Genomic DNA, 23,479 nt, shown 5'->3' with positions numbered 1-23,479 from the left:
AACATTAAAGTGAGTATTACTTGTGGTTTATTATTGGCTATGGAAATTGCCATTGGCATTGGAAAATGTAAAAGAAAATAAAAGACAATTAATTCAAAGAATAAAGGAAAATAGGAGGAAAAGGAAGATGAAGAGACAAGAATATTCATCTAATGGAAATTACAGAGAAAGTGAAAGAAAATGAATGAGAAAGAAAAAGGAGATGAAGAGAAATTAGGCATCAATGATAAAAAGGCATCTAAAAAGCAATTGATAGATTTTTCCAGTTTAGTGTTCGATCACTTTCAAAAATACAGCTATAAAAGAGAGAGAACGGGAACTTTGACTCAAGGAGGAATCAAGCAAGAAAGGAAAGAACAAGTGTTGGGTGTAGCGTGGGGTATATTAATGGACCAACATTTAATTTCAATTCGGGGTTCATGGACTTCGAGATCTAGCACTGTAAATGCAAGAGATAGCCCGTAGCAACCTGCAAATCAAATTCCTACAATACCTTGCTCGTCAACACCCTTATAGATTCATGCAAACACTAATTAATCCTAAACTTGAAAGCATTCATAAGAACTGAAACCCTTAACTACATCAAACACTAATCCTTTACTGGTTTATCAATCCTTCAAATATTGGAAGTTTATTTAATGGAGAGAGCTAAGCTACCATTCAACCTTCAACCTGGAAACTGCTTCCTACACTTCCCAAGCACACCGACCATAAATATTCCTCAAACCAAAATAAATCCCACTCTCTGAATGTAATTAAAGATAACAAAAATAATTAGATTTATCTTGGAATTTCATCAAATGAATTATCCATTGAATCAACTGGAATATGCATCCCAATCAACCAAAAAGAAACTATTGTGCATTCAAAGAAAATATTCCCCTGTCACTCTATTTGCATTTCAACTCATTCCACAATAAAAAAAATTATCTTCAACTCACTATCAATATAACAGAGTCTATAATGGTTTTGCACATGCAAATGGATGAATAAAATCAAAATGAAATTTCTAGAAAAAAACATAAAACCATCACCTTTCAACACCAAAAAAATATTTGCAAACACCGAATTTCTATACCCTATTTTAACACAGTCTACCTGCACTCAATAGGTTACCTACACTAACTGTGATTCCTGCACTATTGTAACATCTCATTCCTTATACATTCAAAAGTAAAGTGTGGAAATCAAATTTATAAATTTAAATAACAAAATTATTTCACTCTACTTTGTTTTCTCAAACCAAGAAAAATGTACCAAACCAAACTTCCTCTCAAGAAGGTTTTGCAAGAGAAAGAAATTAAACCAATCTTCAAAAATAAGAATCAAATTCTAAAAGAGAAATAATAAATCAATCCTCAACAAACCTTTTCACACCAAAACCATTCAAATATACCTATTCCACAATTGTATTAGCTAGTAAGATCAATCATAATATATAACTAATTAAACTCACTAAGCAGTCTCATTGTATTCAAAAGAAACTTGTTGAAACACAAGTAATCTCCAACACTAGGTTGTACCAACACTTTTCCTAAATAGTGCTCTATTCTTAAACCAAGAGAACAAGATCATAATGTTAGGTAAGTATTGGTGTAAGAAATATACAAGACCAAATCATGCACTCACATGTATATTATACCTATTAAATATGACTTGGTTCATTGCATGAAACTTAGGGTTTAAGCACTTTTAATATTTTTCCATTTATAATCTAAATAAAATATCAAGATTCCCTTGATATTTAGGTCCATAATAGCTCAAATACGTTAGAGGGAAACCTCATCAACACTAATATCAAATCATTCAAACCTTAAAAACAAAACTGACAATACCCAAAGAAATGATTCCAAAAAAAAAAAACAATAGAGTTCACCAAGTCATATATGAAAAATAATGGCCATTCCAAATAAATTTTGAACAACCTAGAACTGGTAATGATGGAAAAGGATTCATAAGACAAAGTCAAAACCCTAGTTTTCTCAAAATCTTTTTGGCGCAGGGCTACCACACACAGAGGGAAAACCTTGAACTAAAATATCACAATATTCAAACCTTTAAATGGATAAATAAATGATTTCAAAGGTCAATATGTACTCAACTTAAATCAAATATAAATAACTCAAACAAATCTTTAATGTATGAAATCACTCCTTCTCAAATATAATTTAAGATCATTCCAAAATGCACACACATTATATGTCCTTGAATGAGACAACATAATTCAAAAGAACTAATAGAGCTCTGAATAAGTTATGCAAGAATAAAAAGATCCATCAATGAAAATCCACACCACACTAATCTATTTTAAAAGAAAACCACACAATACTAACTAACATAGGTGTAACAATTTGGATTGATTCGGCCCAAACCAACTAGCTTGCACCCTCTTTAAATAAATCTTAAATTATAGATTAGAGAGAAGCATTAACAAAAGGTAATAAAAATGAAAATGAAACCTGGCTTTGGTCATTGTTATTAATGGAAATATCAGTCCTCATACATTTTAGCTCAATACTATAGCTCCAACTGATCATAGGGAAAGGGGGAGAGCCCCCTAAAATTTAATCCATCAACATAAGAGTACAAAGAATGGATTTCTCTCCTAACTTGACTTGGAGCCACAACCTTGTTTATAAATGTTTTTTTATTACAAACTGAATAGAGAATAAAATAACTAAAGATACAACAACTTTCCATTGATGGAGGTTTGGTTCATCCATCATCCAATAAAAAAAGATGATGATCTAGTGAATAATTCTACATTATGGGCATGACCCTAAAGTTATGGAAAAACCTGCAATTTTTACAAAACTGCCTCAAAGAATCTCGTGTATATCCTAGAACAATGCGAATTTTGGGAAATATTTTGGATTTTAAACAATTTTCTATAGTTGGAAAAAATCCATTAACCAAAAATTTCGAGATTTTCCTCGATATGCATGAAAATCGAGGCGAAAGTTGGAAGTTTGAAAACTATGTGAATTTTAAGCAGATTTGTTGATTTTTCTTCTAGAATCTCACATGTGCGACCTGCGAGCATTCCAAATTATGTAGAGGTGTTAAAACATTATTTTGGATAAAAAATTCTTCGGTTTTCCCCAAAAGTGTGTTGATCTATCAAAGCCCCAAATTGATTTCTCTTTAGTGCAAGCAGACTGGTGCAGGCATACTAGTGCAAGCAAAAATGTATTTCATGTATAAGTTGGTTGACCAATTGTTTGTTTGCAAGTCCATATGTTTTCTTGAGAACCTTGATATGCCAAATATGTGCAAAATGCTGAAGTCAACATGCACGATCTTCTCTTAGTGTGGAAATCCATAAGAGTGCAAGATCATGGTACAAGATTAAATTGAAAGATCGTGCTGCATAGAAAAGGGGAAAAATCCATAATGAGTAATGATATTATATAAATACTCTAAAACAAAGGAAACTTATTAATTTATCTCTATGTGCTTATGTTTAAGTGAATTACCACAAGAATGTGCAAAATGACGACAATAAATATGAGAACTAGGTAACAACATGAGGGAAAGAGATATATTAATTATGACAAAATAGAGGCCTGACATCCCATCGTGTTGATCATATTGCATGTCCTCGTGAAAGAAAAACCTTTAGCAGAGACCAAAGTTAATCCAAATTGAAGGGATAGGGTTTCTCTATTAGAGTCATGCTACATTGACTTAAACCATAGGGCTTATAATTACATAATAACATGCATGTAAGGGTCATATGGTGTCAACTTCCTTTGCATTAATAAGAAATACTTGTGACTAGAGATTCAATAATGTCAAAAATGAGCTTTATTATTTTCATAAGAGTACCTAATGTAAGGGCTACCAAAGGAATACTAACAATGTTGTTACTGCAAGGATTTTGTCATCATAAAATAGCCAACACTCAAAATTTCCATAAGACTCTTAGGAGTAACCCTAATCAATATTTATTCATCTCTATATCTTCATTACAAATAAAACTAAAATAATTTCAAAGTCATGGCATTGAACATACATGGAAATATGGAATAAGAAAGATAACAAGGTGATACCTTCCCACAATGACCATCCTACCATTATCGAAGCATATAGTTGAAGCCCATTTTGTAAGGAAAATTGAATCACCCACATTAATGATCCCATATCCATAAAAACCTTCATATTTATGAAAGATAGAACTCCAAAGCACATTACTGAAATTTTCTTAAATCCATTCTCAGAGAGATATGATAATGAGTTCAGAGAAAGACAAAAAACGACCAAGTAAATCATAATGTATAATTAACTTTAATACCATAGGGATGACCCTTCTTCCAATAGGCGTCTATATCCTCAGGAGGGATGCCTTTTAACCCAATGAAATTCTTGTGTCCCATCTATTAGTTATAGATTCAAAGTCATTTAAAATAATTTACTTTTAGAAATTAATCAAAAGCCACAATCCTGACTTGGTAACCAGCTAACGACAGTGTCATTCACAAGAAATAATAATAATGAACAAGTCGACATGTGATGAGACCTCTTGTTCCATCTTTTCAACTAAAATCCATTAGCCCAGATTGTTGACTAGTAGTGGTAATGTCATTCTCATTAGTACCCATGATCGTGGTAGGTCGGCTTGTAATGAGACCCCCTGTCTCTCAATTAATCTCTTTATGTTGAAATAAACTATGATTATGATTAACCTTAAATAGGTTACTTAATAATTTGAGAGGAAAATCTACTTCTTAAGAGCACGGGATGGCGTGAAAAGTTGTTAATGACTAATCTTTACTGGTTGGTCTTGCTACCCTAAATACTCATTTTAAAGAAAGCATCTATAATAATGAATGAAATATTCCTCGAGTTAATCATGCTAGGGTTCTCATGGGATCTCATTAGGGTTTTATATGAGTGGTCCACCATAGGACTCTTTTCATCAATACCTTTGAAGAGAAACTTGAAAATATTTCTTGGATGACTATTTCTTCAAATGACTAGGCTAAGGTTAGTGTTTTGGCTTGTGAATGGAAACTGTTAAGCAAAAAAATGACACATCCCCCTGAGTGACTCAATGGATGACCAAACAATATGAAGAAGAACCACCCAATCAATGATCAATGTCACTTCACAAGATATGAGGTATTAAGAGTGAATTGATTCTTATAAGACTTACCACAAGAGTGCATAATAATAATAATTTCAATATTTTTTCCTTAGGGAATTGCAATTGCAAGAGTGTTGCTATAATAATTTTTTTCCAAATGGCATTTTCATTTATTGTTTTAATACTACCCCATCCTATTTTAAAGAAAGGAAGGTTTCCTTCAAGTGTAGGAGTACTTCCAGTGTAACCTTGTGCATAGCAAGATGCTAAATATACTCACACTCAAGTTTAAAATGTAAACTTCAACACATACAAAGTATGAGAAATCAACATCTTTGACTGATGTGGTACCAATTCTTGTTGAATGATTAGGGGATGGGGTGTGTTGATGACTGTTTGGAACCATGATTCAATAGAACCCACATATTCATGGTTCTCCAACTTGTACAAGTCTTCCATAGCTTAATGTTTTATCTCTTCAAAAATTCACAAGGATGGTTAAGGGATATTCTAGGGTTTTTCTCTTTATATGTTCATGAGCTTCAACAATGGTTTTTGAAAAAAATACAATCATATATTTCTCCTCTAATGGTTTATGGATTAAATTTTCTTCCCGAGCTAAATGTTGTGTGGTAATAGGGGAAGTTTTTGAATTCACTCCTCTCTCCTTTCTAAAAGGTATGAAATTATATTCGATAGATGAGTGAGTAGGAAAAATAGTTGTTTTAAATTGATGTGCAACTTGATTATTAGAATTAGGATTTGGTTGCACAAATGACTGAGACCATAGAGAATGATAAAATGGTGGGGTATTGGACAAGAATTGTAGTTGTTGTGGCTCAGTTAATGGAGTTTCCTTGTGGAATTTCCCTAAAGAAAAGTCTCCAAACCATCCTTAAGGATGCAATAATATTTAGTTCGAGGGAGAGGGCCACTATGGCCATTAGATGGAGTATTGAATTAGAGGTTGATTATATGTATGCCATGGAACTGTAAGGTTATAGATCTATTGAGGAACTTGCTTCGAAAAATAAATGTTAGTTTAAGTATTAAATGATGACTAGTTTTGAGTTATAATTGGCGGTCTATTTATTTCCTTCCTTGATTCCTTAAATAATTTTCATATCCCTAACAATCATGGGAAATAATTTATCGAGTTATCCTCCTTGTAATACTTTTTTTCTTCCTCAAAACCATCCAATTGTAAATTTAGGGAGGCGTTCGTAGCATAATTCAAAAATTGAGAGGAAAGTTCTTGAGAATTCTTACCAATCTTGGAGATTCCTCTTGAATACCTAATTCATAATTCACAAACATCATCATATGGTTAGTGAAAAACATCGCTTGCGCCTATCATATTTAAAGGTTCTAAAAGTTCATCTCTTATTCCTTTGAGTAGGAGATTTTTCAAGGCTTGTTTTCCCATATGTTTGTTTTTTTATTTTTGAAGGTTGTATTGAAATAAATCCACATAGTCCTCCAAACTTTGATCTTCCCCTTACATCATTCGAAAAGTATCTTCACTGGCATGGCAGTAGCCTTGATATTTCTTCAAGAATACATTCTTCATGTCTTCCCATGTATGAAATCAGTTCCCCCAAGGCTCATGAACCATTAGACAACTGATCCTTTAAGAGTAAGAGGAAATACTTGCAACCTTTTCTCATTAGTACAATAATCATACCTTCTACAAAGTACATCAAACGCAAAATAAAAAGGTATATGGGTTTTCATTTTCCAAACCATGAAATTTTGGTAGAGTAGATAGGGGAATATTATGAATTTGTACCACTCCACCTCGATCTTTGATAGGGAATTCAAAGGTAATGATTTGTGCCATTTCGTCCCAAAATAGAAGAGTTTAACCATGTACTACTTTGATACTCCTTCTTCAAATGTTCCTTCCAACCAGATAGTGAAATAGGTGCATTGGATGATTGATATTAACCTCAATCACCTCATTGAAAAATGCCTCGAAATACAATGTCTCTATCTTCAACAAGCTAGTTGGTATATTCCTTTAGGACATGGTTATATATATATATATATATATATATATATATATATATATATATATATATATATATATATATATAGGAGGGTTCTTACAATACCCTAGAAATGAAATTAAAATATGCAAGAAGGAAATAAAATATTGCAAGAAAAAATAGGTAAAGAGAAAACCAAACTACAACAGGTCACCAAGGTCAATCCCCTAAGCGCCTCCCCATTAATGATGCCAAAATGTTAGGTGTAGCATAGTGTATTTTAATGGACCAACATTTAAGGTCATTCTAGGGTTTGTGGAATTTGAGATGCAACACTGTAAATTCCAGAGAAAGCCCATAGCGACCTGCAAATCAAATTCCTACAATAAATTGCTCATCAACACCCTTCTACATTCCTTCAAACACTAATTAATCATGCACTGAAATAATTCATCAGTACTGAAGCCCTTAACTACATCAAACACTAATCCTACACTAGTTTATCAATTCTTCAAATAATGGCAATTTATTTAATGGAAAAAACTAAGCTACATTTCAACCTTCAACCTGGAAACTAGTCCCTACACTTGTCAGGCACACTGACCAGAAAGATTGCTCAAACCAAAATAAATATCACTCTCTTAATGTAATTAAAGATAGCAAAAATAATTATATTTATCTTCAAACATTATCAAATAAATTATCTACCGAATCAATTGGGGTATGCACCCTACCCAACCAAAAAGAAACTATTGTGCATTCAAAGAAAATATTTCCTTGTCACTCTTTTCACATTTCAACTCATTCCAAAATAAAAATATTATCTTCAACTCACTATCAATGTAACAAAGTTTGTAATTGTTTTTCACATGCAAATAGATGAATAAAACCAAAATGAAAATTATAGAAACAGAACTTCAAACCATCACCTTGCAACACCAAATAAAAATTTGAAAAAAATACCTTGGACCCTAATTGTAAGATAATTTGGGAAGGAACATATCTTCTCAAACATAAGTTACCACCATTCAAGATAGTCTTCTTTCATTATGCATTTATATTGTTTCAATGCTTTCCATTTATTAATAGAAGTCAATTTTCGTTATATCTCTATACATTTATTACAAATTTATATATTATTTTTCTCCCTTCATAAATATGAATCAATAATAGGTTGTTAATTTATAATAACATTTGGGACTCTTACTTTGGGTATGATCCATATAAGTCCTTGGTTGATTTGTATCCCCAAGGACCAATAACATAGAGATTTATTATAGACTTATCAAAGGTTCAACCCAACAAAATCCTAGGTGGATTTTGATAAGAAAGTCATTTAGGCTAGGGCATAGGTGCACACATCTTGATCACTCAATATTGTTCCATTACTTTCACCATTGGAACCTTTCATGAAATCATTGACTATGATTTACTCAAATTGATTACGCACATCTAATTTTTGACTACCCCTACCATAAAGCTAATAAATCCCAATATCATGCTCATTTGAATTGACACACTCATTTTGATGGGAGTTGTTATCAACTCGCTTCTTGTATGGTTCCCCTACCTCTTTGTAGTGCCCACATTTCCCTAGTCAACAAGGTAGCTTCCAACATTTCTCATAGCATATACATCATTCATCCCATGGAAGAGGATAATATCAATGTGAACATTCATCATCAAATCAACAACCTCTACTAGAGGAATATGTCAATATCTTTGTAGAACCAATGGGTTTTCCTCTATAGTTATTTATTCAACATACTATCAACCTTGTGCTCGAATCATCTTCTATGATTACATGAAAGAGTTTCCTAGGAGGCCTCAACTATTATTGTAATTGTGAAGTCATTCCATACTTCTCTAAGATAGCTTAGTCATCATACCACTTTTTCAATTTAAAAACACTTGTATGGATAAAAACAAAAAACACTATTTTTCATTACTTTAAACTAATATTGTGCAGCAAACCAACATTCGCGATATCATATTTGCAACAACATTTTGAAATTGAGAGTGAGACATCCAAACATACTATCAAAGCAACTAAGTTGAAATAAGGAAACTACCTTGTTTCTTTCCATTTAGAATGTCTCTTCAATGGAAATTGAATTATTATATTTGTGATATGGAATTTTACTCCTCAGTGCAAGCCCTCAAACATTGATTGTGGTATTTGTTAGGCTAGGAAACAAAGTTGCATACATGTCACCACTTCCTTATTTGTATTAATTTCCTATTTAAGATCCAATAATCAAGCAATCTAAATAATTTTAATTTTAAATTTTGAATTGAAAGTTAATGAAAATTTAACTCCAATCTAAATTCCAATAATTAAATAATATTTGTATTTTAAGATCCAATAATCAAACAATATAAATAATTTTAATTTTAAATTTTGAATTTAAAGTTAATGAAATTTAACACCAATCTAAATTCAAATAATTAAATAATATTTGTACTTTTACTCTTGTATTGAGATTTATTAAAACCCAATCACTGGTAATCTGATTTTATGTAGCATTGTTTCCTTACTCAAAATATTTCGAGGACCTCAGTGAATGCAACATTGTATCTATGATGTCTGAAGTCCTAACTCTCTTAAATTTATTCTAATAAAGCGTATTCACGTTTACACCATTCGTCAATGAAAAAAGTAGAATTTGTGTATCCATTTTTTCACCGCTCGATCATTTAAAAAGTTGAATTTATTTATACTTTTTGTTTTGAAATTAAAAAATAACCATTCAAAATGTGATCATTAAGATCCATGAATACATGGTGAAATTCACTGGGAAATTTGTTTGTCTTGTAATAATGTCAATTGATGACTCCACTGTCACCAAGGGGTTGCTTTATGAAATCTCTTAAGCACAGGTAGGCAACGAGTCCACGCATCTACTTCACGTTTCCGCTTTTGCTGGGTAATACCAGTGACTTACTGATATTACAGTTTCATCTCACACCAAAGATTGATAATGTATGTGTGCATCGATTCCTCATACAATCTACGAGATGGCTTTAACTATGTGTGTGCACTAGGTTGACAAAATAATTTTCTAAACAGTGGGTTAAATGAATTAGCAATTAGATTGATTTAATTGCTACTACTATAAATTTCTAGGTGTTTATATATGTCATTTTTGCAAGAAGAGAATCAAAGAGATTCGAACCTCAAACGTTTTCTCATATATGTTCACTTCATTTTCACAGCTATTACTAATTGAACTACCTCTTTCCAACTAACATTATGATTTCATATTAACCAAATTTAAAAAAAAATAAAAATAAAAAAAATATCTGTAAAAAAAAAAAATATAATATTTTTATTGGTTATCATCTCAGACTATTTTTCCCAAAAATAGAGTACATATGTAATTTAGTTGGATTCCCTACAGTATAAAGTGACCGTTATAGTGAATCAAATCTAATTTTATTCGAACAACTAGATCTTTTTCATAATATATTCTTAACAACAGCTCTTGTTGTGTTATTTGGACTAAAACAAAATGCAGGGCCCAAGATTTCATCAAACCCAACTAAATAAATATAGTATCATACTAGGAGAATTTATACAAACATAATTTCCATGTAATAAGACCAACTGACTTTAACCTTTCCCAAAGTACGTTGTTTGTGATTTTCTCCATAACCCACCTCCTAGTGTGGATGTAAATTGAAAATTGCAGTGTGCTTCTTTCAAACTTCGTTGCTACTCACTTATTTCCTAGCATGGATGTTGATCCTTCAACCCTAGTTTTAGTTTCACTCACATGAGGCCACTTGCCACTTAAGGAGATGGGTATCTTAGCTCAGAATGTGAATCAAGTCCTAGATCTAGCAAGCTTTAGATTGATCACAACTACAATATGATTGTTGAACAAAGAAAAAAATACTTTTCCTGAGAACTAGAAAAACCAATCACAATGACCGTTAAATGAAATATAGTGTCAAACACCATGAACAACCATATAGCCATTGCTTTGAAAAGATCATCTTTCTTAGCTTCCATTGAAAGAAACATCGAACACTTATGGATAGGATCAAGGAACTAGAGAGGACCCTTGGCAATGGAAAATTAGAGGCGTCATAAAGATAATCAAGAGTTGTTAATGTCAATTTAAAAAAATGATGATTTCCAAGCATCAAAATTAAAAGAAAACATATTATTAGTAGATTTGATAAAGAAACTATACAAGGAACTAGTCACACTTCAAAAGGCAGCTTCCATGCTTACGGCCATTCAAAATTCCCTAAAAAAAGGTGTGTTACTAAAAAAACCCCAATAGTTGTGGACATAATGTATGGGTGGAACATGAAACATCTAAATGCTCCAATAAAATTACCAGGAAGAGATTAGATGGGTAAAGAACGAGATAAGGAAAGAGTAAAATTAACCATCCAAGCCCAAGAGAAGCTAGGGATGGATGTAACTAGAATTCTAAATATTTATCAACAACTTCATAACATGATGGATGTTTTGATCAAATCCCACAAAATAGTTCCCATTGGAGAAGGTGGAGAAATAAGACCAGAATAATATATTGATTGGGACACATAAGAAATGATAACAAACACGAGATTTCCATCACTCAAAAGGGACATGAATCTTACCAAGGAGGCTATCAAACAACACGTGGTGGAACCAACAAAGGTGCTTTCCACATTTATTCCACTTAGAATAGTCTAGAATGAAAATAATAGTGCCTAGTTCTTTCGAGTGTGAGATCACATATGAAAGGCTGATATCAAACACATTCTTGTCCATAACTTGTAATTAAAAGGAATGGTATGCTTACCTAACATAAGAATTAGAAGTCCAAGCCCTTTCCTCAACGACCCTTGAATTAATCCCATAAAGGATGTTTACTTTATTAGTTTAGTTTTACATGTAATTATGTAAAGAAAATAGAATTAGAAATAAAGCGAAATAGAAATTAGACAACAGGTTAGATGAAATGTCATGGAAGGTGAAAGGTCACCCCAGTTTGTATAAATATACCCTCTATGGTAGAGAAAGGGACTTTTGGCTTTTGTGACTCTTGGAGCACTTGAAAGGGAAAGTTTTCAAACTTCTTTAAGGATCAAGTTCTAGTTTTTCATTCCCACTATTGGGTTTCATGGAGATATTGTATGATTGTGTATGGAATATTTCGGTGATAATATTTAGAAGTCTCTAGGGCCATGACAAACATTTCTTTCACATGTTATTGAACATTGTAAGACTACTCTTGATGGGTGTTTGATGGTATGCAATTTTTGTTCACTTGTTGAAGGCTAATGAACTATTTTGTTAACGTAGACTTAAATTTTTGGAATTGTTTATTAATATTATATGCTTACATGCTAGTTATTAATTACAAAATAGTACTTTACAAGTAATAGCTAGAACACTTTGATTATAATGTATCTTAGTCAAAGTTTCTATCATTATTTTTCTGAGGTGCATGTTTATTTTATAAATATGCTGCAATGTTCTTTGCATCATTCATTTAAAATGCTTCCACAAAATTTTTCTTACTTGTATCTCATCAGTAATTTTATTAGAATTTCCCTTTCCTTGTTTAATTCATCCAAAATCTAATCTTGACCAAATACCAGATGGTAGTTTGGCCAACATTTTTGAATGAGAATCTCATCCCAAATGGTGTGAGGTCTAATTGGGACCTCATACTTGAGAGATACCATTAGGCTATAACAATGTAATTTCGCACCGTAAATGGGGTGGAAATGCTTTTGAGATAAGTATCCCCCCTTCCTTGACTTGCATCCAACGTTTAATGTGGACCTCCTTCAACCATACTTTACACCATTGTTGGAAACATATAAAATCGCAAAGCAAATGACACTAATAGAGCTCAACCCAAATTGGATTGAAAAGACAACAATTGATCAAATCGTTGACACATGGATTCCAATAGAGGATCCAACCGGTTGGGTTTTCAAACCAAGCCAGATCTTGCACCAAGGAAAGTGGGTCATCGGGGGCTAAATTTAGCATAATTTTCCCCATGTAATGGAGGGACTCAACACAATGGAGATAATTGCTTCTTAAGGGGTGAGGATTGATCCTAGTGGATATCGGTGGCCACCCACCTAATCCACTGGCTCACAACATATTTTTTTATTTTGGTATTTTTCTATAGCTTTTTGTGTCTTGAACTTTTGGAGTCATTTTGAGACCCTAAATGATGCTTTTTGGTGAAACATGCACTCGGCGGTGTGCTTAATGTAGTAAACAATTGCACTTCCTAGTCAAGCCCTTTGAAGCAGCTACCCAACACCCCAATTATCGACCATATGTCAAACTTACAAACTCAGAAAGTTGACGTTCCAACTTACCTTATCGGGCCCCACAAGTATTTTGGTGCTTCATCGATTAGGGTTAGGGTTTTTGGATGTTTAGGGGTTTTTTCATTGCCTATTTATGTAAAAGGACCTTGGACCCTCATTGTAAGATAATTTGGGAAGGCACGTAACTATCACATATATTCTCAGAGATAAGCTACCACCGTTCAATCTAGTTTGTTTTCATTATGTATTTATATAGTTTCAACACTTTCCATTTATTAATAAAAGCCAAGTTTCATTATATCTCTATATTTTTATTACAAATCTATATTTTATTTTGTTCCCTTGATAAATCTGAATCAATAATAGGTTGTTAATTTATAATAATATTTGGGACTCTTGCTTTGGGTATGATCCATATTAGTCCTTGGTTGATTTATATCCCCGGGACCAATAACATAGAGCTTTATTATAGACTTATCAAAGGTTCAACGCAACAAAATCCATTTTGGCATTTCACAAGGAAAACCATTTATGCTAGGGCATAGGTGCACACATCTCGATCACTCAATATTGTTCCAGTACTTTCAACATTGGAACCTTTCATGAAATCATTGACTATGATGTCACTCAAATTGATTACGCACAACTAATTTTCAACTACCCCTACCTGAAAGCTAATAAATCCTAATATCATGCTCATTTGAATTGATACACTCATTTTGATGGGAGTTGCTATCAACTCATTTCTTGTATGGTTCCCCTACCTCTTTGTAGTGTCCACATTCCCCTAGTCAACAAGGTAGATTCCAACATTTCTCATAGCATCTACATCATTCATCCCATGGAAGAGGATAACATCAATGTGAACTTTCATATCAAACCAACAACCTCTACTAGAGGAATATGTCAATATCTTTGTAGAACCAATGGATTTTCCCCTATGGTTATTTATTCAACATATGATCAACCTTGTGCCCAAATCATCTTCTATGATTACATGAAAGAGTTTCCTAGGAGGCCTCAACTATTATTGTAATTTTGAATTCATTTCATACTTCTCTAAGATATCTTAGTCATCGTACAACTTTTTCAATTTAAAAACACTTGTATAGATAAAAACAACAAGTACTATTTTTCATTACTTTAAACTAATATTGTTCACCAAACTAACATTCGAGACGTCATATTAGCAACAACCCTTTGAAATTGAGAGTGACAGATCCCAACATACCATCACATCAACTATGTTGAACTAAGGCAACTACCTTGTTTCCTGCAATTTAGAATGTCTCTTTAATGTCAAATTGAATTATGGTACTTGTGATATAAAATTTTACTCCTTAGTGCAAGCCCTCAAACATTGACTGTGATATTTGTTTGGATAGAAAAAAATGTTACATGCACGTTACCACTTCCTAATTTGTATTAATTACCAATTTAAAATCCAATAATAAAATCATCTAAATAATTTTGATTTTATTTTTAAATTTTGGATTAAAATTTGATGAAAATTTAACTCCAATCTAAATTAGAATAATTAAAGAATATTTGTATTTTTAAGCTTGGGTTGAGAGTTATTAAAACCCAATAGATTTTAATTCCAATAATTAAAGAATATTTGTATTTTTAAGCTTGGATTGAGAGTAATTAAAACCCAATAAATAGTAATTTGATTTTATGTAGCATTGTTTCCTTACTGGAAATTTTTCAAGGGCGTTAATGAATGCAACAATGTATCTATAATGTTTGAACTCCTAACCCTCATAAATTAAATGAATAAATAATATCAACACTTTTTAAATGTGACATTGAAATATTTGAAAAAAAGACTAAAAAAATCATAACTGTTTATATGTGGATTGCAAATTTATTACATTAATTTTTATTTAGTTATTAATATTGCAAATTTATTACATAAATTTTTAGTTAGTTATTAATTAATATTAGTAAAGAGTATTTACGACTTCGGCGGTCGCGAGTTCGATCCAGACTCACTCCTTTAATGGGATATTACAAATAACCCACGTGTAAATTCACCAATATTTCACAGGAAGTTAGGGTTTCATCTAGAAATCAGTTGTCATTGTGAATAGCCTTATAATCCACAAATCAAATGAAGAAAATAAAAAACAGGTTATACTATAAACTGTGTCAAAATTAAGAATTAATTCTTCTTGGAATTGAAAGCTTGAATAAACAAATAAGGCTTCCCAATTGACGACTTCGGCGGCCGTGGGTTCGACCCAGACGCACTCCTTTAACAAATAAGCACTGGTTCCCAATTGTCAGGCTCCCAATTGAGGACCTCATTGAATCCAACACACTGGAGTAAACGTTTTATTCATTCAAACCATACAGTGCACTTAAACTATGAAGGTGAAGTTGAAAATGTGTATTGAGTTGTAATTTGATTAATGAGCAGCCTAGTTCCAATCCAAAAGAAAATCAAGAAACCACATAAAAAGAAAAACAAAGAGACCACATATAAACAAAAATAAGGAAAATATTATATGCAAAGTTCTGGGTACCTTTCTATATTTTTGTTCTGAATAAACATTTTATCCAAATACAATCAAGTAGACAATACATTTCCATCTTGATGAATTTTTTGTACTTTATAAGCTCAGTGAAATTACATCTGTCTGTGTATCTTTATCTGTACTTGGTTGCTACTCTCGCCAATATGAAAAATATAAAGATTTTGATTGTTCTCAATTAAGTCTACATGCAAAATTTGTTCTTCATCTTCCGTTAAAACAGTGGTACCAACAGAACCAAAGTGCTTTGCTGTTTTTCGAAGCAAGCCTTCAATTGTCCGAGGAACCCACATGACAAGGCCATCTCTTCTACTCTCTATGGGAGTCCGTGGTTGAAAAGGAAACACTCTGCATATTTTGGGCTCATATATCTCTCTTCCTAAATATTTAAAAGAAGAGCCATTTTCTTGATTGTTAACTCTCAAGGCTAATTTAGCTTCTTCTTTTCCAAAAAGGAGACTGAACTCGGATTCTAGCAGTTTACTTCTCAAATCGGTATCCTTTCCCTCAAGCAGATTAGTGAGGATCTGCATTCCATCCTTGAAATAAATTTGTGTGATGTTTACAAAAGTCTGTTTATCTAGTGTAAGCAGTTTGCAGTGATGATGGACACGAACATTATATTTCTCAACTATGTTACCCAACATAGCCATCTCACCTAATATACTATAGGGCTCAATTTGTGCAGTTGTCTCCTCATACCCATCCTCTCCAATTACGGTTTCCACAGACCCACGAGAAACAATGTAGAGCTGATATACTACACTTCCTCGTTCAATTACCACCTCCCCAGCAAAAAAGAACTCTTCTTTCATTCTCGTCGCAATCCCACTTTAAAAATTATTGGCTGCAATTATTGAAGAGAGTAACGTTTGCAATTTTTGAAGTACGTAAAGACTGGAATTTTAGCCCTGATAAAAACGGGAATATCATCTAACAGTTTGGGTTCATAATAGCTACTCTCGTAGCCGAACCTAACAAGACCTTTGATTTCATCCTTTATATGCTTCGCCACTTTATGTCTTTTCATATATTTAATCAGATTAGTCATTTTATCGCTAAATATTTCTCTCCTGGATCCCTTAACAATGTGCGCAGTCAAGTTACCGATCACATAGGCCCCGACAATCATACTAAAAGAGATATATATCATTACAAATATCATTTCCCTGCGACTCACTGCATGCACATCTCCATATCCTACGGTGGACATGGTAGTTATTGTAAAATACAGAGAGGTTACATATAATTTTGATAGGCTTATCTCCCTAAAACGAGTATAATGGTAATCTCCCAAACCTAAACTTACAACCCATGTAGACCATTCATTTTCCTCTGGAATAGTTGTGGCCAGATAATAAAATATGCAAGCAATGATATGTGTGCAATACAGCTGCACAGAGATAAGTTTAAGAATCCTTGTGAACAGATAGTTTATACAGATATTTTTTTCTATTTTCTTGAAAAATTCCATCAATTTCTGTGCTCGATACAACCGGATCCACAATAGATATCTCACCTCTTCTTTTCTGCCTATTTTTTTGTAAATGATATCCCATGGCAAGCAACAAAGAACATCTGGAACTAAACTCATTTTTACATAATGAACAATAATTTTCCGGCAATCATACACCATCTTGTAAGTATCTAAATCTCTGTAGGAAAGAAAGCACTGAAAAGGGATGTCTATCCAGAAAGCTGTTTGTGCCAATATGTCCAGCTCCAACAGATGCTCGGGCAGGCTGTGGAAAAAACCAAATTGCAAGGGAGTAAAACAGAAAGAATAAAATGTTGAAACCAGAATAACCCACGACCAACATCTATGCACTAAACCATCCCGTTCTATTAAACATTTGTTTGTAGAGCTATTAAAAAAACTCAGTCTGCTTTCGTGACTTCGGCCTCCACTCTCCTGACGTCGGTGGGTGCAGGTTCGATCCATACCCACTCCTCTAACAATAGAGCACAACCTCCCATTTGACAACCTCATTGAGATTTTCGATAACAACACTGTGGGATGAATATGTCAAAACCGATATCAATTTAACTAGACCTGTGTGGTGTTTCATCCAATATTGGCGAAAACTAATAAGCGACCAACTACCATCACGCACTCCCCGTACCTGCCATACGCTTTACATTAACAGACTGCTTACAACACACTGATTCTATAAATGATTCTATTAGCTACCATGATGATCTTATCGGGCCAGGCTGAATGAAACTGGCCAACCCTACTACTCTTTTCGCCACATCGGTACGAAACCGCCCTCCACTCCTCGCAATCGGTGGCAAGGACAACGATGGTTTCCAGGCGACGCCACACCTCTATCCCACATCTCTTTTCCTCTAACTGCCTTAGTGGGCCGGTGTAGTTGAGTTGTTGGGCTTGTATCTGGGAAACCCTTGTCCCGATTGCAGGTTATTATAACCTGCTTACATGGCTGTTCTGGCCCAACTCTCCATTTCCGTTTGCTTAACGAACATTGACGAAGATATGCATTAATTATTAAAAAAAACTATGTGAACCGGATGATGCATACATGGAGCATACAACCACCCCAATTTTCTAATGACCATTAACATAAATATTTTTAAAGCATCTGATGATGACCATCACATGGTCATCCATGGACCATTCGTCATGAATTTTGTTTTTAAGACTCAGTCCGGCGCGCCCGACAATGTGAAATTTAAATTTTGAATTTTGAACTCTACCTAGCCACGCCCGCGAATACCCAAAAGACCTTGATACCGTCCGTTTTGGATTTTTTCTTCAATTTTATTTTAAAATCTCGTGATATTTTTTACAATGGTAATTGTGAGTTTTGTAACTTGCATAATCTTAATCTTTTAATATTTTAGGGATTTTGAAGGGATATAATTTATTTAAAATCGCGAATACCCAAAAGACCTTGAGACCGTCCGTTTTGGAGTGTTTCTTCAATTTTATTTTAAAATCTAGTGAGATTTTTTACAATGGTAATTGTGAGTTTTGTAACTTGCATAATCTTAATATTTTAATATTTTAGGGATTTTGGAGGAATATAATTTATTTATATGTTTTAAAATACATTTTAAAGGGTGCAAACTAATTATTTCGAAAAACAATTCATTACTAAGTTTTAATTAAAAAGTAAAAAGATATAATGGTGAACGGTTTTTTTTTGTAATTTTCATATATTTTTATATAAAATTTATTTAAAATTTTGTATAATTTAACTATTTGAAATAATATTGATATGATTAATTATACATATTCAAAAATATGCAAAAGAATTTTCTTTTTAAGACCCAGTCCCGCGCGCCCGACAATGTGAAATTTAAATTTTGAATTTTGAACTCTACCTAACCACGCCCCCGAATACCCAAAAGACCTTGAGACCGTCTGTTTTGGAGTGTTTCTTCAACTTTATTTTAAAATCTGGTGAGATTTTTTACAATAGTAATTGTGAGTTTTGTAACTTGCATAATCTTAATCTTTTAATCTTTTATGGATTTTGGAGGGAGATAATTTATTTATACCTTTTAAAATACATGTTAAGAGGAAAAAACTAATTATTTTAAAAAACAATTTATTACTAAGTTTTAATTAAAAAATAAAAATATATAATGGTGAACAATTTTTTTTTGTTATTTTCATATATTTTTAAAATTTTATTTAAAATTTTGTATAATTTAACTATTTGAAATAATATTGATATGATTAATGATGTGTATTCAAAAAGATATGATTAATGATGTGTATTAAAAAATATGCAAATTAGTTCAACAAGTCATCTCTATGTATATATTCTCATCCTCAGCAACCCCTAAAGCCATTATGGGAAAAATAAGAAACATACAAATATGCTTATTTTAGGGGAGCTAAATAACAATAAAAATGTGTCCTTGTCACTTCAGAAAAATTATGTTATCCTAACCACCTCGATGGTTTGGGAGTGAGAGACCCTAAAATCCTCAATTAATCACTAGGAGCCCAAACATGGTGGTGGTGGTTTAAAACCCCATCAGCTTTATGGAGTAATGTATGGAAGCAAAAATACATGGATAGAACAAATGATAGTTTTATAATTTGGATAGGGGGTGGAATTAAGGGATTTCATCTCTAGAATTCATCGTGGAAATCAAAAAATAAACTTATTCCTCTTTTGGGAGGATTCTTAGTAGCAAAGGGCCCAAATTGGTAAAAGGAGAGGTAAATTAGTTAAAAACTTGTTTGATATTGTAAGGTATAGTACTAGTCTACTAGTATTGGGCACAACCTCAATCTCAACAACAATGGAGGTAGTGGCAGAAGTGCATGCATTGACCAGTGCACATAAGCTCAGAAACACAAGTAGCCATCACAAATGAAACATAAAGTAGAAGAATTAAAATCCAATCTAGGAAAGATATCCTTCGATAGGGGAAATGTCCTAAAGGATATTTTAGCTTAAAGGAGCCTTGTAGATTAATAGCTAGCATAGAAGGACACCCTAGTAAAACTAAATGGAAAAGGCTATGGGACTCCAAATTCTAGCCAAAGGTGACCCTCTTCCTCTAACTTTCATGCAAAACAAAATCTTAACTTGGGAAAATCTCCAAAAATGGGTTTTCAAAGTCTATCTAGATGTAGCCTCTGCTGGGAAAACATAGAAACAACTGAGCATCTACTTAACAATTATAGATTTGCATTAGAAATATGGGATCACTTGGCCATAATTTTTAGACAATCAAAATTGGAATGGAACCAATATTCATTCAACACTTAATGAATGGAATTTTGGACCTTTTAAAAGTATTATAGTGAACTGAACATGGAAATTTTCCTGGGATTTATAACATGGGAATTATGGAAGGAAAGGAATAGAAGAATCTTCAAATATTAGTCATTAAATGTGGACATTATTAGAGCTCCATAATGGGAAGGTAAGCGAAACAACACTCATAATCTCAAGTGGTCTACATGAGATTGGGAATGTATTCCAAGGAATCACGCATTCTCAAACTTTTGGTGCTCAACCAATATTTTACAAATTTTCAAGCAACACATCCCTAGCCCATTCCCTGAAATCCTAACAAATAGCTACCACCTTCTCCTAGTTTCTTAAAGTTAAAATTTGATAGAGCCTCTAGGGGTAATCCCGACCTTGCTAGTTTCATAGGGGTATTTAGAAATTATCATGGGTAAATTACTCACATTTATATGAGAATTCTAGGAATGAAACTAATAATGTGGCTAAACTTTCATCCTTGGAGCAAGTCCTAATAATATCCAAGCATCTTAATTATCAAAATTGATAACATAAGGGCATTATAAAACTATTGTCCTAATGATAAATAAACTACAAAATGGATCTAGCCCCCCAAGTTCTCTAATAGATGGAGACTAATGGTAGGCTTAACAAGAATCAAAGTCTTAAAGGTAATAGTATCCCTTGTACTATCACATATACGAAGAATAGGAAATAAGTTGGCAAATAAACTAGCTAACAAAGGTCAACAATACAAGTAGATATGTTGGAAAAAAAATCTCCATCCTCTTCTTGATGTGCTAAGAACCATGTGCAAAGAAATTGTAGAAATGGAAAAAGCTCCCTACGGTGGGTGCACATCTGGTGAGGCGACCTCCTTGCATTGAGATGAAAACCATCTATTTAATATGGGCAGTAGGCTTCCCATCAAATGTGATATGGATGGCTCAGCATAAAAATATGCTTATTTGCTATTTTGTTTAGTTCATGGGAGGGTGTTGTGATGATAGCCTTCATTGCGTGGGAGTCTAGTGAAGGGAAAAAAAAAATTTAATTCTAAATGCAAGAGAACTCAAGTATTAATTATGGTTATTAACAAGAAGGAAATAACATATCATAACATGGGATGGAGTAATAGAAATTGAGGAGGGAGGGTTGAAGCTCTCGGTATAGTTTATTAAGTTCCATGCCACTATTTCTCATGGGCACTCCTAGTCTTTTATAGTCCTACTACTGTCAAAGATTATATGTTTGGAAAAGAGGAAATTAAAAGTCAATCCTATAATAGAATTGTCGTTGCATGCAAGATTGATGATAGTTTGCAATTGGAAAATACTCAGTCTAGAGTGCAATACCTCTAGTTCGTTGCGAAATTATATAAGGATTCTCAAGTTTGCTGTAATTATAATTTCTGTTACACACAACCATTTAGTTGTAGACATTTTTTTATCAAAGTTTTACAGGAATTGTGGATTAATCATCTTTTGGATATTTATCCCCTCTTAGGAACTCCCTAGGGTGGGTGCGCATCTGGTGAGGCGACCTCCTTGCATTGAGATGAAAACCATCTATTTAATATGGGCAGTACGCTTCCCATCAAATGTGATATGGATGGCTTAGCATAAAAATATGTTTATTTGGTATTTTGTTTAGTTCGTGGGAGGGTGTTGTGATGATAGCCTTCATTGCGTGTGAGTCTAGTGAAGGGAAATTTTTTTTGAATTCTAAATGCAAGAGAACTCGAGTATTAATTATGGTGATTAACAAGAAGGAAATAACATATCATAACACGAGATGGAGTAATAGAAATTGAGGAGGGAGAGTTGAAGCTCTCAGTATAGTTTATTAAGTTCCATGCCACTATTTCTCATGGGCACTCCTAGTCTTTTATAGTCCTACTACTGTCAAAGATTATAGGTTTGGAAAAGAGGAAATTAAAAGTCAATCCTATAATAGAATTGTCGTTGCATGCAAGATTGATGATAGTTTGCAATTGGAAAATACTCAGTCTAGAGTGCAATACCTCTAGTTCGTTGCAAAATAGATAAGGATTCTTAGGATTGCTGTAATTGTAATTTTTGTTACACACAACCATTTAGTTGTAGACATTTTTCTATCAAAGTTTTACAAGAATTGTGGATTAATCATCTTTTGGATATTTATCCCCTCTTAGGAACTTCTAATTCGAGGAGGTGTGTTTTTTATGACTTAATTTGAGCTTTTTCAACCTCCATTTCACCCCTACCTATAATATTTCTCTTTGTTGGGAGTGCCCTGATCATTGTTAAGCTAGGTTATCCTTCTTTGGCATCCTAGTCACCTTCCTTGTGCCCCTTCTTAGAGTTCCTACAATTTCTATTTTGCCTCTCCTCCCGATCTAAACTTTCTATTTGATTTCCCCTTCCCTCCCTAGGACCATAAAATTCGTTCAACCCTTCCCTGGTGCCGTCGGGTCATGGAAAGAGGTGGTCTCTCCTCTGCTCAGCATGGAGGAAGAAGAGAACAACCAGGCCCCTCCCTTGCCCCTAATCTTGCTTCCCCCTCTTAGCCAAACCCATGCTCAATCAATAGCTCAAGTGGTTATGACCCAATATAGAGAAATTATCCTTGAAATAGTCGAAAGAGTAATGTTTGATGTTGAAGAACAAGTCTAAGAAGCCAGAAGTTTAATTCTAGATAAGAAATTGGATTGTGAAACTATTGAATGGATACTTGGCATGGGTAACTCTACTATAGCATGCAAATCCTATTACATGCAAACCATTAATATTTACTAGCATACTAAAACACTCATGGGAAGAGTGTTGAGAAGTGTAGCAAGAAAGGCTTAATTTG

At 33.2% G+C, this 23,479-nt stretch overlaps 1 pseudogene; it reads right to left on the bottom strand.

Annotated features, from left to right (window-relative positions):
- Window positions 1-16,003: 16,003 nt before the first annotated feature.
- On the bottom strand, window positions 16,004-17,850 carry LOC149189648 (potassium channel KOR1 pseudogene; annotated as a pseudogene).
- Window positions 17,851-23,479: the final 5,629 nt, after the last annotated feature.

The sequence above is a fragment of the Pinus tabuliformis genome, chromosome 3_1 (genome assembly GCF_031772625.1).
Source record: "Pinus tabuliformis cultivar Carrire ecotype Pingquan chromosome 3_1, CPIR1, whole genome shotgun sequence".
Classification (NCBI taxonomy): Eukaryota; Viridiplantae; Streptophyta; class Pinopsida; order Pinales; family Pinaceae; genus Pinus; species Pinus tabuliformis.
The sequence above is the reverse complement of the archived record's forward strand: the minus strand, read 5'-3'. Positions and strand labels throughout refer to the sequence as shown.